The sequence below is a fragment of the Petaurus breviceps genome, unplaced genomic scaffold, assembly GCF_028583685.1.
Source record: "Petaurus breviceps papuanus isolate PSGF00001 unplaced genomic scaffold, PetGlider_PUasm1.0 98, whole genome shotgun sequence".
Classification (NCBI taxonomy): Eukaryota; Metazoa; Chordata; class Mammalia; order Diprotodontia; family Petauridae; genus Petaurus; species Petaurus breviceps.
The window spans coordinates 13,731,839-13,750,010 of NW_027187460.1; the positions used below are offsets into that span (position 1 = coordinate 13,731,839).

Genomic DNA, 18,172 nt, shown 5'->3' on the forward strand with positions numbered 1-18,172 from the left:
TGTTCAATAAAGAATTGTAGACATTTAGCGGAGTCAAGATGACGGAGTAGAAGCAGGACCTCTGCTGCACTCTGGCTTCCACCTTCCCCAATCCATGTAAAAGGGGACTCTAAACAAACTTTGAAGCTGCAGAACCCACAAAATGACACAAAGAAGCTAACCTCCCGCTGAGGACAGCCCAGCAGGCTTGCAGGAATTGGCTAGGGAAGTGCTCTAGGAGCCGAGCCCAGCCCCACACCTAGGCTTTAGCCCCAGGGCGGGCATGACGAGCTGCCAGACAAAGGGACCCCAGATCGGCAGCAGCTGTGGCCATTTCCAGATTTATCAACACATAGATGCGAAGGACAAAGTGAGACGTCAGTGCAGTCTAGACTTTGGAACCCAGTAAGTGGGAGTGCCTGCTGAGCCGCTGGCACAACCAGCCAGGGGCACGTGGCAGCTTCAGCTCCTGACCTGCAGAGTGTAGGGGGACCAAGCACCAGTTTGAGGGGTAATTGCTCTTGCTTTAACCTTCTTGGATCTGTATTTCAGTCTAGGGTGGAGGTCCTGGGGTGTGTGTCCAGCTTGCCAGAGCATGTGGAGACCTCAGAGAGGGCACCCATTGAATACCTCCAGCAGCTGAGAAAACCCCAGCATTTGGGATGAAAGCTCCCCTGTCTGGTGGCAGAGTTCTACTGTGGCAAAAAGTCCAAGGGTCAAGTAACTGAGGGGCAACATGACCAGGCAAAGGAAAAAAAAAACAGACAGAAGATTCCAACAATAGACTCCTATTTTGGGGACAAAAAGGAGCAAAGCATGGAACATGAGGAAGACAGTGAAGTCAGAACTCTTGCACCAAAAGCTTCTAAGGAAAATATGAGCAGGTTATAGGCCATAGAGGACCTTAAGAAACAGATAAGAGAAGTGGAGGAAAAATTGACAAGAGAAATGAGAACAATGCAAGAAAATTATGAAATGAGAGTCAACAGCCTCAATGAGGAAAATCACACTGTAAAAAATAGACTAACTCAAATGGCAAAAGAGGCTCAAAAAGGCAATGAGAAGAATGCCTTAAAAAGCCAAATTTGCCAGATGGAAAAAGAATATCAAAAGCTCAATGAGGAGAACCATTGCTTCAGAATTAGATTGGAGCAAATGGAAGCTAATGACTTTGTGAGAAATCAAGGTGTTAAACAGATCCAAACAAATGAAAGAATAGAAGGCAATGTGAAATATCTCATGGGAAAAACCACTGACCTGGAAAATAGATCCAGGAGAGATAATTTAAAAATGACTGGACTACCTGGAAGCCATGATCAAAGTAAGAACCTAGAAATCATCCTCCAAGAAGTTCTCTAAGAAAACTGCCCTGATGTTTTAGAACCAGAGGGCAAAATAGAGGTTGAAAGAATCCACCGATCACCTCCTGAACAAAGATACCAAAAAGAAAACTCCTAGGAATATTATAGCCAGGTTCTGGAATTCCCAGATTAAGGAGAGAATATTACAAGCAGCCAGGAAGAAACAATTTGAATATTGTGGAAACACAATCAGGATAATCCAGGATCTGGCAGCTTCTACACTGAGGGATCGAAGGGCTTGGTATATGATATTCTGGAGGTCAAAGGAGCTGGGATTAAAACCAAGTCACCTACCCAACAAAACTGAGTATCCTGTTTCAGGGGAAAATATGGTCATTCAGTGGAATAGAGGACTTTCAAGCATTCTTGCTTAAAAAAATAGAGTTGAATAGAAAATTTGACATTCAGATACAAGAAGCAAGAGAAGCATGAGAATGTAAATAGGTAAAAGAAATCATAAGGAACTTATCAAAGTTGAACTATTAACATTCCTACATGGAAAAACAATAATTGTAATTTATGAAACTTTTCCCAGTAGTTGAAGGGAATACATATACATATATATAATATAAATATATATATATATGTCTCTATATGAGGGTATATGTGCTTATGAATACATATGTGAATGTGTGTATATATGTTTACAGGTATACATAGTTAGAGGTACAGGACCAATTTAACAGGAAGGGATGATACTTAAAAGGTGAAATTAAGAGGTGAGAGAGGAATATAATGAGAGGAGATGAGGAGAGACAAAATGGGGTAAACTATCTCATATAGGAGAGGCAAGGGAAAATGGTTACAATGGAGGGGAAGAATAGGAAGGCAAAAGGGAATGGGTCAACCTTATTCCCATTTAATTTGGCTTGAGGATGGAATGAAATACACAATAAATAGGTTATCTCACACTCCAGGAGAGTAGGAGGGCAAGGGGATGAGAGGGGGGATGATGCAAGGGAGGGTAGGCTAAGGGGGAGGGAAGTTGGGAGCACCCACTTTTGAAAAGGGATGAGATCAAAGTAGAGAATAGAACAAGTGGGAGGTGGGATAGGAGGGAGGGAAATAAAGTCAGTCTTTTACAATATATCTAATATGTTATTGTTTTGCATTAGCCACACACGTACAACCTATACTTAACTGCTTATCTTCCCAGTGAGGGTGGGAGACAAGGGAGGAAGGGAATGAATCTGGAATTCAAAGTTTTAAAATCAAATACTCAAATACATACATACATATATATATATATATATATACTATTATTAATACTATTTTACATGTAACTGGGAAATAAGATATACAGGCGCTGGGGCACAGAGATCCACTGGAAAAGTCGAAAGGGGTATGGAGAAAATATGGAAGAGAGCAGATTGGAGGAGTGGATATCCTGTGGGACTGCTATTTTGGGGCAGTGGGTAGGGGAAAAAAGGGGAGAAAATTTGTAACTAAAAATCTGGCGGAAATGAATGATGTAAATCAGAAGTTAATAAAGCATTTAAAAAAAGAAAAAAAAGAATTTTGAATGACTTAGCTATTTGTAGTAATACAGTGATCCAAGATAATCCCAAAGGAATAATGATGAAGCATACTATGTACCTCCAGAGAAAGAACTGATATTGATTGAATACAAACTGAAGCATGCTTTATTTTTACTTTCTTTCATTTCTTTTTCTTTTATTTGAATCTTCTTATACAAAATGACTAACATGGAAATGTTTTACATAACTGCACATGTGTAACCTATATCTGATTGCTTACTGTGTCAGGGAGGGGAGAGGAGAGAGAAGGAGGGATAGAATTTGGTATTCAAAACCTTAAATAAAAATGTTAATTTTTTTTAAAGAATCTAATCTCCTTGAAGAAAGTGTCTATCTTGCTTTTTACTTAAATTTTTATACCTAGCACTTAGTAAATGCATCATAAATGCTTGTTTCCTTCCACATTTATTAAGATTACATTTACTATGTTCCAAGCATTGTGCTTGATTCAGGATATACAAAGACAAAACAGTTCGTGCTCTCAAGGAAACCCTTCCTGCCATATTTTACAGATGAAACAAGCCTTTCTTATCCTTCCCTTTTGTACAATGAGATGTTTGGACCAGATGACCTCTAAAAGGCCAACCCAATATTTATAGCACTGTTGGCAACTATGAATATGTCAGTGTAATTCTGAATCATAAAATATAACAGACTCTTCATATAGAAGACAGAAACATAAACATTTATTCAGACAACAGAAAGCCAAATCCCAACACCAGAAAACCAAATTCATCATAACAACAAAGAAATTAATACATAATAACACTGTGGAGAGCAACAGCATCCCAAAGGCTTCCCACAAACACTCATAAGTCTAGCTGTCTCCTTGCCTGCATCCTCTCTCTCCCACCATACTAATTGCTCTGACTCTTCCTTTCAGCTCTGCTCTACCATTCAGTAAACTCCTCCCTCCACAGGCGCCATGTAATTACATTCTGCCTGTTAAGGGACAGGGAAGATCTTAAAATTCCCTTTGACCTATTAAGGGGCAGGGATGATCTTCAAATTCCCATTACCATTCTATGAACCTAGGGTCATTCTCCAAATCATCATGACCAGCACCATGATAAGTGAAAGCAGGAGGAGAATCTGCATCATTATTATAGGAACAATCCCCATCATTATTCTCTGTCTTTCAAGTTAAGACACTTAACCAAAGTATCTCAATTTATAAATGGCAAGGCTAGAACTCAAACTTAGGCTTCTGACTCCAAAGCCAGAGCATCTTCCATACCCACTTAATTGCCTTTAGGAAAAAAAAATTAGAGAGATAAAATGCCTTGCCCAATATTGCACAGTGACAAAAATCTCAGGGATAAATGGGGAGCAAGTCTCACAAGGAGAACAATCATGTATCTCAGGGCAGCTACTACGGTGAAGAGAACTATAATCTTAGAGAATCTCTAAGTGATAAAGACTGTACAATATTGGATCAGGAAGTCAGTCAGTCAGCCAACAAGTATTTATTAAGAATTATGTGCCAGGCAATGTGCTAAGTGCCAGAGATAATGAAAAAGGTAAGAACACAGTCAAAGTTTATATATTCTAATAGAGAGACAACATTTAAATAGCTAGGTTAGTATATCATATACATATCTTTATATAGATATATAGGGATACATATGTATGTGTCTATCTATATATTTATATATTCATCACATGAGTGTAATTTGAAAGAAAAATTTGAGATGAGCAGGAAAAGCCATCTACAGAAAATGAGATGTGAGCTGAGTCTTGAAGGAAGACAGGAAGAAAACTAAGAGATGAAGATGTGAGCACAGAGTGCTGTAGGCATGGGGGACAGTCAGTGCAAATGTACAGAGATATAAGACAGAGCCTGTTTGAGAAGCTCCAAGTAGGCTAATATAATTGAACCATAGAATGTGTGAAAGTATAAAAATGACTAGAATTATTGGAAGGAGTCAGATTGTGAAGAGTTTCCAATGCTAAATGAAAGGCTTTGCATTTGATCCTGATGATAATTGGAAGGTACTGGAGTTTGAGTAGATGGGTGAAATGGTCAGATCTGAGCTTTAGGAAAATGACATTGGCAGTTGAGTGGAGGATGGATTGCAGTAGACAGAGAGACTCAAGGGGAGAGAGATCAAACAGAAGGTTATTGCTAGAGTTTGAGAGATAGCTGATATGGCTGGCTGTATGAGTAGACAGAAAGGAATACACACACATCTTTGTGTATATACATATACACACATACATACTTATGTATGTGTGTGTGTGAAGAGATTTGGCAATGGATTTCATATGCAGAGTGAGTGAGCATAACTTATCAAACATGACACTAAATTTGAAGGTCTTGTATTTCTCATTCATTTTATTTTTAAACATGAAAAAACTGAGACCGAGTAAGGGGAAGGATTTGCTCAAATTTATACTTGGAGTTAATGACAGAGCCATGTTTCTTGACTTGCATTGTAATGGTCTTTTCACTATTCCATCTCTGCTTTACTCTCTGATGCATTTTGCAGCCTCTCATGAGAAGATATAACTTGGTGAAGAAGGGTGATAGTTGGGGTTACCTGGGGATAGTGGCCCAGGGCACTTCACATTGTGTGTTTCCTATATATTTCTTTGCCTTAATTTTTATATCAGTTTAATTGATCAATGAATCAATAAGCATTTATTAAAGATCTACTATGTGTCAGGCACTGTACCAGATTTTGGGGATAGGACAAAGAATGAAACAACCCACTTTCTCCAGAAGCTTATATTCTCAGGGAAAAATAAGTCACAGAAGGGCTAAGTGAGAGGTGTAAATTGGGGCTAATCCTTACTCTTCTGCCAGCCTTGGTAATGGTAAGAAGAGGGAAATGGGCAGCTATGGTCTGTCTGGATTAAAAAAATTAACTGATAGGACCATCTCCTTATTTTTCCTATGTCCCCATGCCTCTTGCCTACTCCTAACACCAATACCCTAAGGAGGCCCTGTAAAGGGAATGTAAATTTTAAAGATCTTCCCTGCCCCTAGGCTAAAGTGCACCTGGAGCCTGGGGTGGGAGGCTTGTTTTTCAGTAGATACTTCTTGATTGGCCAGTGAGTCAATAAGGTTGTTACATTCTCTGAGCCAGGAGAAGGCTATATAAGCCCTGATGTGTAGCTTTGTTTTGGGGCTCACTTTGAGAAATGTTCTGTGATTTGATCAGATGAAACTATGGAAAGCCGTTGTCCAGAGCCGCCCCCCCTCTTTGAAACCCAGATGTTGAAACCCAGATGTTGATTGGGTATGGATGTAATGGTTGGGCAGTTTGAAATCTGTCTACTTGATCTGTTTCTGTCTTGATAATTCTGTCTGTATACTTTGAAGTTCAGGGTGCTGACCTTTTTCCCCTGAATGAGGTAAACGATATATGTTTGACTGATTAAAGTAAGCTTGTTAACCCATTTTGAGTTGCTTTCCTGCATCAAAGCAGATCCAAGAACCTGTGTTGGCAGCAAACCCTGAGGATGCTTGAGGTGCTTGCTGCTACAGGCCCTTGTAGTGGCAACCACACTGGCATACCCAGGATGGTTGCTAGCACAGGTTCTTAGATATGCTTTATTAAGAAAGATAATTGTTTAAGGTGTCAACAATCTTTTTAAATTACATTCACTAGTTCAGGGGAAAAGTCAGTACCCTGAACTTCAGAGAAAATACAAAGTGAGAAAATAGAAGCATAGAAATAAAGCCCAACAGAAGGGCTCTGAATGCCTGAATCAACTATACACTTTACATACATCCCTGGTTCGAGAGAGTCTTTACATCTGAGCAGTCAGGGAGCTCTAAACATACAGTCACTCAGAATCTAGACCAGGGAATCACAAGATCCTTCTCATAAGCAAGCTCCAAAGTAAAATATAAGTGTATATACATACTTCTCAGAGCCAGAAGGCATCACAGCCCTCTTCACTCAATGCCTAATTAGAAATTAGCAAAAGGTGTGAAAATCTTCTTACAAGCAAGCTTCCCTTAATGGGCTCCACCTGAGGCTTATTAATGGGTGGGGAAGATCTTAAATCTCATTAACATTACAGTCCTAAAACTTTATCTGGGGCAATCTGTCACCTTCCTTTCTTTACCACACCATTGGTATGACCATCACATGTTTGTAACTAGTCTGATAACAGTTTTCACAGGCATCATTAAACATCAAGGTAGTTGCAGTGTCAGAAGATTTGTGATAGGCTAGACCAGGAGTATCAAACATGTGATTCTCAGGCTGCAAGCAGTCAGTAACATTCTGGAGTACAACCAGAGCAAGATTAATATGTAATTGGGAAATACTTAACAAAATAAATAAAAATACTATAGAACAAAGATAACTCTACTTTTTAAAACTATAGATATGTAACTCACAGGGATCCTTATGTATAAGGACTAGTGGGCCCTGTTTCTATTTGATTTAACACCACTGGGCTACATCATAATAACTAGTGTAATAAAAATAGTTACTGTTATTGAATAGTTATCACATATTTGTGTATGTATCATACTGTCTATAAGGGCAGTGACTGTATCTTAATTACTGCTGTCTCTCCCCAGTGCTTTGCACATTAAAGAAATTTTGTTGAATGAATGAAGAGTAATAATAATAACATTTTTATATAGCATTTTCATGGTTGATTACAAGGTACTTTACTTACTTATTCCAAACTCACAAGATGAAAACCTTCATATTTCTCATTTTAATGGCAAGGGACTAGTACACCTAACAAGTCTATTTGTTTATGAACTAGTAAGTGAGCAGTGGGACACTAACCCTTTAATTATTTCAGGCTCATTTAAAGTGTAGTTGCAAGACAGTAATAAACAATTTGATTTAATTTGAACAGTATTTGAATTTTTTTTGAGTCTTCTCAGAATCACAGAATTTTATTGTCGGAAAGGACCTCAATAGTCATCTATCAATCAACACATTTATTTATCACCTACATTATGTTGCATAGGCATTGTGGCATTTAAAAAAGGTTCGAGAGACATAATTTGTGGGTAATTGAATAATTTTATTAATAATGCCAGCGTTTTAATAGAAGGATGGTCATTTGGCTATCTCTTTTAAACCAAAGACAATCATGGCAGCAGGCTAAGGGTTTATGTATCCTTTTGGAAGAGGAATGTTCACAGGGTAGCAATCAACCCTGATTGGCTAATTATTAATGAGAGAGTAAATATTACAATGAGAGGCCGAGTGATATCATGCCACCACCGTTGGCAAGAGAAACGATCTCTATACCCAGATCATCCCCAGTCTTGGGCAATTTAGACAAAACTGTCTGTCTCCACCCAAACTTGATTGTATGAAAGTCATCTTAGACTAGAGATTCCTTGTAAGGCTATAAGAAGAGGTTAACTCAACCTTCAGAGACTGAGGTCTTGAAATGAGGAGAGAGAAAAGAAAAAGAATCTCCCCAAATCATTGGTTGTTAATAATCACTTCTCTTAGCACTAAGGTTATAAAGACAAAGAAAGAAACATTTTCTACTCTTAAGGAGATTATATTGTAGTCTTAATTCAGACTTGACAAATATTTCACACTACAACACATCTGAAAAATGGTCATCCAGTGTTTTCTTGAAGATCTCCAGTAAGGGAGACCCATTTCTGGGTCAACCTATTCAGAACTGGACAGCTCTAATTGTTAGGAAGGTAATCTTGACCTGAAGTTTAAATGTGTCCCTTTGAAATTTCAAAATTTCTTCTATATTTGTAATTGGGGACTTAAAAAAATCCCCAGTGCTTAATACAATTCCTGGCACATAGTAGGTGATTTATCAATACATTTTGATTGGTCTAATAATGTCCATATGACAACTTGAATGAAGTCCTTGAAGACAACTGTTATATGCCCCTTGAGTTTTGTTTTCTCTAGGTGAAATATCCCTTTTTCCTTCAATATAATATATAGCAAGCACTCTGGTTCCTAGCCCATTCTGGTTATTATCCCCTGGATATTCTTTCAATTGTTGATATCCTTTCCAAATTGTGGTAGTTATATCACTCCAGATGTGGTTTGACCAAGACATAGCAGAATGAAGCTATCTTCAATTACATAAATATTACATGACCCTGACTATTTGTCCCAAAGAGAAATGTAATGATAGATTCATGCGTAATTACAAAAAATACATTAATGGCATTGTACATCTTCTATAGTCAGAAGGATTTGAGAGGTCATTGAGTTCAACCCCCTCAGCTTAGAGACACAGTTGGAGAAACTAACTTGCCCAAAATTATGCAGCTAAGAAATGGCATGAATGGGACTAAAATCTGGCTCTATAACCTACTGTGTGCCAGGTACCATCCTAGGGACTGGACTTACAAGTACAATGAATGAAAACAATCTTTATCTACAAGGAGCTTAAATTCTAGCATAGGAGACAAGTAGATAAATAGAAGTACATATATGTATGCATGCATATTATATACATATATAGTACATAACACATATGTATGTTACATATGTACACATACATACAAATATATGCATACATTGAATTTTCATAACAAAATTGGGACATGAGCAAAATTGGCATTATAGATGAACAAATTGAAGTTCAGGAGCATGACCCAACAAACATTTGCAGTAAAATCCCAGACAAGAACCAGTCTTTCCTGTTTTCCATTTAAAAACTGTCTTCCCTCCCTCCTACTCACAACTGATCAGGGTCATTCACACATGAGTGATTCGTTCCTAAGGAAGTGATGAATTTGTGGTTCATTGGATATTTATGTGGAACTCCCAAGTACTTTATACAAAATGGAAGAGAAATTGATCTCAGTAGTCAGTGTGGCTGACTTATGATCAATATTAAATGCTATAATCTCTTACCATCCAGTAGCAGACACATGGGATATTTGGGTAAGAATAAGTCTCCACTCTGTATCAATAGGGAAGTCTCACTGGGGCAGACCCACTTTGCTTAGCAGTTCACCAGGTTGCTCACTAAAACCAGAGACAACTCAGCAAAGAATGACTTATAACTGTATCGGTGCTAGGTAGATCACAGTGTTTGCTCGCTCGGGTTGGAGCTGTTTGATTCCCTTGACCACTTCTGCCTTTTGCCAATTTGCAGGTCTGTCTTGCACTTGTGTCTACTGAGCTAGACATCAGATAAGCAACACTGAGATGACAACAAACTGTTTCAAGCCTTTGTTATATCAGCTAAAAAGGGTCTGAAAAGGGGGACAAAATAGCCTCTTTATATATTTGCATACACCAGACCTTTTTTTTAAACTTCTGAGCTTCCTTTGTTACCCAATGAGCTATGTAATTGACTGTCTATAAACCTGGCAGTCACACAAGCACACCTTTGATATTAGCATTAACAGGTTCTGTAATGTTTTACTAATCGTCGTGACTTGCAGAGGAGGCAGGATTGGAACAAAATTATAATGTGCCCAAGGCTATAGCTTCTATCCCAGGATGAATGAATTGATTTTACTCTATTTCAGCATTGCAAGCTGTATCCCTCATCCCCAGGAAATTGCTTGACAATTGGTACAAGGGAGACTAGGCTAGAATATTTGGATGGCTTAGCATGAGCTCAAGTTTCTCATGGTACTTTACCTATATAACTTCTCTTCTCTCAAGAGAAATAGCAGTAAGTAGGATGGAGGCAATATGGGATTTGTCCCAGGTTAAAAAATTTAGTGGGTGCTGACATACTTCCTCCATTGTCCATTGAAGAGTGTACTTCCTCCATTGTTCATCCCACTCCATGGTGGTGGCATATTTTCTTCTCTTAGCAGCTACATTTTTAGCATGTGGAAACATTGGGATGTTCTAGGATGCAATTCTCTCTAGTGACTACATTGCCTATCCCATCACTCCCTCTTCCAGTAGTGGCCAGTTGTTTTTTTTTTTTTTTTTCAGACAGAAACCTTCTGGAATCCCATTTCCTTCCCCTAGGCTATTCTATAGGTGAACCTCCCCATCTTCTACAGCACAGGCTTCAAACTCACAGCCACAGATCAGGAAGTCATAGTATCACTCCCACTCCTGAATATGGCCTGAACCAGATTAAAATGTAATTGGGAAATGTTTGACAAAATAAATTAAAATGTAATTAGATAATATGAATTTGTGGTTTTCTAAGTTTATACACATGAGTTGCACACCACTGCTCTATACTGCCATGACTTATACTATGTGAAAATGTAGTAATTTATCCAGCTCCTAGAATTTATAACCTTATTTTTCCTCTCCACATATATACAATTTGATTCTAAACTTCTTGAGAACAGATCCTGTGTGATATTTTTATTTCTTCAACTTTAAGCACATTTCCCATGGAAGATACTCAATAAAGCTTTGTTAAGTTGAAAATTAATTAATAGAATTTTAGAATGTCATTGACAGAAGGCATTTCAAGATCATTTATATCCAGGTCCACAGCTGGTCATATGCAGCTGTGTTGAGTCATTTTTCAGTAGTATCCAACATTTTGTGACCCCATTTTGGGATTTTCTTGGCAAAGGTATAGGAGTAGTTTGCCATTTCCTTCTCCAGTTTATTTTACAGATGAGGAAACCGAGGCAAATGGAGTTAAGTGACTTGCTTAGGGTCACCCAACTAGAAAGAGTCTGAGGTTGGATTTGAAATCAGGAGGATGTCTTCCTGCCTCGAGGCCCAGAGCTCTATCTTTTGCCCCACCTAGCTGCCCCTGCCACTGTGTTAGGAAGGGACAAAGTGAGTACCAAAAAAGAATGCTGTCTCTGGCTGAGTTTTCCTGTGTGCATTTGTTGACACTTCATAATACTCAAATTACTTTACATTTTTTCTGACCTTAATCATATAGTTTTCTCACCTTTCCCTCTCATTTAGTAGATTTTTTTTTTTTTTGCTTTCACAGCTCAGTTCAGACTCTTGCCTAACAGTGTAGATGGGTTTCCTCTTTCAACTCCTATATTTACTCTTGTTCTGACTTTCTGTTTCCTTCTGTGGATCATTTCTTTGCCCCAGCCCAAAGCATCTACTACCTCACACGTTGGTCCCCTGTTCCCAGACCCCCATAACAATCAAAACCACCAGCTACCTGAGATGTGAGTGTTCTACATGATAATTCTGACGGGAGATCCTCTAGGCTCTGTTTGAATACTTCCAGTTAAAGGGTATTCAATACTTAATGAGCCAGTCCATTCCATTATTGATTCACTCAAATTATTATAAAGTTCTTTATATTGAGATAAAATGGAACCTTCCCCATAAATTTTATCCATTGGTCATGTACACTTGAACATTGCAGAATAAGTTTAATCTTTTTTCTACATGAGAGATAAATTTTGATGATTCCCTCCACCCTATCCCTGTAACTTCTATCCATTGTTTTTGCCTTCTGGAGCATCACAGAATAAGTTTAATCACTTCCACATGACAGCCCTTCAAATATTTGAAGAATATGATCTTGCCCTCACGCCCTGCCAAACAAGTCTTTTCTTCTAAAAGGTAAAAGCATCTCTAACTCAGTCACTTAGCATATATATGACATTTCATCATTCTAGTTTCCCTCTGGATACATTCCCAGCTAGTTAAGGTTTCCTTTTAAACTATGGGACTCAGAAGTGAGTACAGTTCTCCAAGAGTGATCTCATAAGAGTTTAGTACAAAAATACCATCATCTCCCTCTTCCTGCATAATATGCATCCCTTAAAAAAGTTTATTTTATTTTACATTTGTTTACCTATTTTTAACATTCATTAATCCTCTACTCATTGAGAAGGCAAAAAATATGACATCAATTGTACATGTGAAATCATGCAAAATATTTCCATAATAGCCATGTTGAAAAATAAAACAAAACAATAAAAAGCAAGAAATATAAAGAGTGTGAAAAAATATATTTCAATCTTCACTCAGAGTTCATCAGTTCTTTCTCCAAAGGCTTTTTTCTACAGGGATCCTTTGGAATTGTTTTGGATCATTGTATTGATTAGAGTAGGTAAGTCTTTCACATTTATTCATCGTTACAGTTCTGCAATTATTATGTACAAAGTTCTCCTGATTCTGCTCACTTCACTTTGTATCAGTTCATATAAATCTTCCCGGGTTTTTCTAGAACATCCTCCTTGTCATTTCTTATAACACAGTGGTATTCCATCACAATCATGCACTAGCACTTGTTCAGTCATTCCCCAGTTGATGGGCATCCCCTCATTTTCCAAATCACAAAAAGAGCTACTATAAATATTGTACATATACTTCCTCTTCCATTTTCTTCAATCTCTTTGGGATGCAGACATAGAAGTGGTATTGCTGTGTCAAAGGGCATGCAGAGTTTGATAGTTGTTTGGTATAGTTCTAAATTGCTCTCCAAAATGATTATATCAATACACAATTTCACCAACAGTGCATAAGTGTCCCAATTTTCCCACATGCCCTTAAACATTTGTAATTTTCCTTTTATGTCACATTGACCAATCTGATAGGTGTGAGGTGGTAACACAGAATAGTTTTAATTTTAATCAGTAGTGATTTAGAGCATTTTTTGATGTGACTCTTTTTTTTGTTGTTGTTATTGAAGCAATCAGGTTTAAGTGACTTGCTCAGGCTCACATAGCTAGGAAGTGTCTGAGACCAGATTTCAGTGCAGTTCTTTCTGATTCCAGGGCTGGTGCTCTATCCACTATGCTACCTACCCCTTATGTGACTCTTGATAGCATTGATTTCTTCTTTTGAAAACTCCCTGTTCAAATCCTTTGATTTTTTTATCAATTGGGAAATGGTTCTAATTTTTTTTAAATTTAGCTCAGTTCTCTTTATATGAGAGAAATGAAACCTTTATCAGAGAAACTCACTATAAAATTTCCCTCTCCCGCTGTACCCAGTTTCTGACTTTAATTTTAATTCTGGTTTCACTTCTTTTGTTTGTGTAAAACCTTTTTAACTTAATGTAATCAAAGTTATCCACTATACTTGCCTTGATTATCCATAGATATGACAGGTAAAATTTTCTATGCTCCCCTCATTTGATTTTGATATCACTATGTTTATTTTTATAATTTGTTCTTTGGCACACATTCATTAGATTTAGGTTATTTATGATAATTTTTTATTTATGCTTCTATGGCTCTTTATTGGATGCAATTTTTATTGCAGTGTGATCTGGAAAAGATGCATTTGATATTTTTGCTTTTCTACATTTTGGTTGTGAGGTTTTATGTCCAATACATGGTCAATTTTTGTGAAGTTGCTTTGCATGGTACAGGAAAAGTATTCTTTCTCTTTCTATTCAAACCTCCTGAGGTCTATCATATTTGACTTTTCTAAAATTTTATTCATTTCCTTAATATTTTTCTAATTTATTTTATGATGAAATTTATCAAATTCTGAGAGGGGAAAGTTGAGCCCCCTATTCAGGGTTTTACTATTTCCTCCTGTAACTTATTTAACATTTTGTTTAAGATTTTGAATGCTATACTATTTAGTTCATATGTGTTGTATTTACAATGCTTGATTGTCTCTGGTACCTTTTATCAAGATGTAGTTTCCTTGCTTATCTCTTTTAATTAGTTCTATTTTTGCTTTTGTTTTTTTTTAATCATAATTGCTACCTATGACTTTTTTTGCTTCAGCTGAAACATAATAGCTTCTGTGTCAGCTCCTCATTTTAACTCTATAAGTGTCTCTTTGTTTCAAGTATGTTTCTTGGAAACAATATATTGTTCGATTGTGGTTTCTAATTTATTTTTCTATCTGTTGTTTTAAGAATGAATTCATCCCATTCACATTTATAGTTATGGTTACTAGCTGCACATTTCCCTCTTCTCATTTTTTTTTATCCTTGTTTTTTTTTTCATCCTATCCCTTCTCCAAAATCTGCTTTGCTTCTGCTCACTGCCTTCTTTAATCTGCTCTCCTTTTTATCACTCCTCTCCCCTTCCCTTATTCCATTGTCCTTCTACTTCCCTATTCATTAAGATAGATTTCTATGCCCAGTGAAGTATGTATGTGTATTCCTCTTTGGACTAATTCAAATGAAAGTGAGGTTCAAGATTGCCTCCATCCTCTCATTCCCATGTTCCTTTCCATTGTAAATGCTCTTTCTTGCTGGCTTCTTTTATGTATATTCCTCTTTCTCACCTACCCATTTTTTTTTATATCGTCTAAAATAATTGACTCGTTCTTATGCTATCTATATATCTTTTAACTGCCCTAATAATGATAAAGTTCTTAGGAGTTACATGTATCTTCTTTCCATATAGAAATGTAAACAGCTTAACCTTATAAAATCTCTTACGATTTCTCTTTCATGTTTACATTTTTATGATTCTCTTGAGTCTTGTTTTTGAAAGTCAAATTTTCTATTCATCTCTGTTTTATGTTTTTTATAAGGAATGCTCGAAAGTCCTCTATTTCATTCAATATCCATTTCCCCCAAAGGATTATGAAGACAATCTTTGCTTTACATAAATTCGTATTACACAAATTTTATTTTACTTAAAGTATTCTGAAAGAAATCTGCATTCCAAAAAAAGAACACCTATGTTAAATTTACTGTATATTACATGCTCTCTTTCTCTCTGCTCTTGCACCTTAGCTCAGCATTCTAGGGTCTATTTCCCTACCTCCACCCCAAAATTAAAAAAGCAACAACAATCTTCCCAGTGAAAGCAGGCCACCACTACCCTGCCAGATGGAGAACTTACCTTAAGCTTACCATTTAGCTCTACGAGAAGAAACATTTGTCCCACTCTACCCACCTACCCACACATACAGCCCCATCTGTTTGTCTTCCAGTCCTTCATATTCAGGTACTGGATATCGGTCCCTGCCACCTATGTGTCAACCTTTCTTTCCTGTCTATATCTATTTACTACCCCTACATGTATGGCTTCTGCATGTTCTTCCTTTCAGTTCCGGATAGGATCACACATGACTCGTCCTGACCCCCACACAGTCCTCCTCCTCCTCTCACTTCTCAGTCGTAGGCCCCCACATGTCCTTGAAGAATGTGTTGATCCCTTCTTTCTATGGGCATGAAACTCCCTTCCTTTCTCTCTCTCTCTCTTCCCCACATGCACAGGCAAATTAATATTTCATAAAAATCACTTTACATAGAGGTCTATGGAACAGCTCACTTATGAAAACAAGATCCATCTATACTCAATTTTTCTGGGTAGATTTTTCCTGGTTGTAATACTACTTTCTTTGCCTCCTGGAATATATTCAAAGCCTTTCATTCTTTTAGTGTGGTGGCTATAAAATCTTGTGATTTGGACTGTGGCTCCATGGTATTTGAGTGGTTTCTTTCTGGCTGCTTGAAATACTTTCTCTTTGACTTCAGAGCTCTGGAATTTGGCTATGATATTTCTGTGACTTTTTCTCTTGGGATCTCTTTCAGGAAGTGATTTGTGAATTCTTTCAATTTCTATTTAACTGAGTAGTTCTAAATTATCAGGGCTGTTTTATTTTTAAATTTAAAAAATGATGTCTAGTCTCTTTCTTTGACCATGAATTTCAGTCCAATAATTCTTAAATTATGTTTCTTCTATTTTCCAGTTGTTTTTCCAAAGAGTCACATTTTCTTCTTTTTTAATCTTCTGATTTTGTTTTATTGTTTCTTAATGTCTAATGAAGTCATTTGCTTCTACTTAGCCAGTTTTAATTTTTAAGGAATTATTTTAAGTGAGATTTTTTTAACTCTTTCTCCATTTGACTAATTATGCTTTCCAAGGAGTTATTTTCATCAGTTAAGTGTTGTATCTCTTTTTCTATTTGACCAATTCTGCTTTTCAAGGAGTTATTTTCTTTAGTATTTTTTGTGCCTCTTTTACCAAGCTATTAATTATTTTTCTTGATTTTCTTGTATCACTCTCATTTATTTTCCCATTTTTTTCTCTACCTTTCTTATTTGATTTTTGAAATTATTTTTTAAACTATTCCAGGAATATTTGTTGGGCTTGTGTTGAATTCACATTTTCTTTCTTCGAGGCTTTGCTTATTGCTATTTTTAACCTCATTCCCATTTAAAAATTTTTTAAAATTAATTTTTTAAAATAAATTTCTTTATTTGTAATTTTCAACATAAGGAAAAACATAAATATCTCATATTAATAGACCTTCAGAAACCCTTATCCAACCCCTTTCCAATCATTTATTCTCTTCTACTTCATACCGAACAAATGATAATTCAGTCTTTGCTTGAGGATTTTCAGTGATAAAGAACCCACCATTTCTTGAGGGAACCAAGTGCTGTTTGAGATATTCTACACTGAAGGATATTCTATGTGGAGGGTGTCAAGTATAGCCTGTATGTTAAGACTAAATTAAAGTTTCTGCAACTTTTATCTATGCTTCTCAGTTCTTCCCTCTATGACCAAACAGAGCAAGTCTAATCTATTTTAGGATCACAGATCATGAAGTTAGATTTGGAAGAAACCCCTTTACAAGACATTCCTTTAAATACTTGAAGGAAGGGATCATATTCCCCTTAAATTATTTCTTCTCAGTGCTGAGTAACCTCACTCCTTTTAATGGAGGGTAATATGACAGCTCTGGTCATCTTCATTTGGATTCCCTGTAACTTATCAATATCCTTCTTAAAATGTGGCAATTAAATCTGTAAATAATATTTTAGCTATGTTGTGCCTGATGCCCCAAATCCTAAACACCCATGCCCCTCCTAACGTAGAATGAATTAACCTTTTTGGCTGCTATTCTATTGACTCACTCTGAATTTTTGATGCATTAAAATTCTCAGATCTTTTTTTTAAACAAAATATTTCTCTAGCCAAGCTTCTCCAATTGTAAGATCATATAGTTATAGGTCTAGAAGTAGGAGGGCCTTCAGAGGTTTTGTAATTCAGCTCACTCACTTTACAGTTGAGGAACTGAGGCCTGGAGAAGTTGGGTGACTCACCCAAGGTCATACAGATAATATTTATCACTATTAAATTTCCCTTCATTAGATTTCAAGTTCCTTGAGGGCAAGGAATATTTTTTACTTTTTTGGTATCCCCAGTGCCTGATAATTTGTAGGTGTTTTGTACTGATTGATGGATTTGACCTAAAGGATTAGCTTATTAAGGTCTTTTCATATCATGACTGTCATCCTATATATAAGCTATACTCTCAGAATTGTGTTTACATGAGAATTGGTTAAGTATCTTTTCTGTATCTTTATATGCAATGATAAAAAAATGGTAACCAGTTTGACTTAAACATAAATCCACAGGCATTTGATTGGCAGCATTATTCTTGATTATACTATTGACTAACTCATACCTCAATCTTTTTCATAAGAAGAGCATAAAGGACTTTGTCGAACATTTTGCTGCAATGTAGATGCTATAGAAAT

The 18,172-nt window shown here is 36.7% G+C and overlaps 1 pseudogene; it reads left to right on the forward strand.

The window, feature by feature from the left end:
• Positions 1–262: 262 nt before the first annotated feature.
• Positions 263–18,172, forward strand: part of LOC138156019 (checkpoint protein HUS1 pseudogene) — a 69,735-nt pseudogene continuing 51,825 nt past the window's right edge.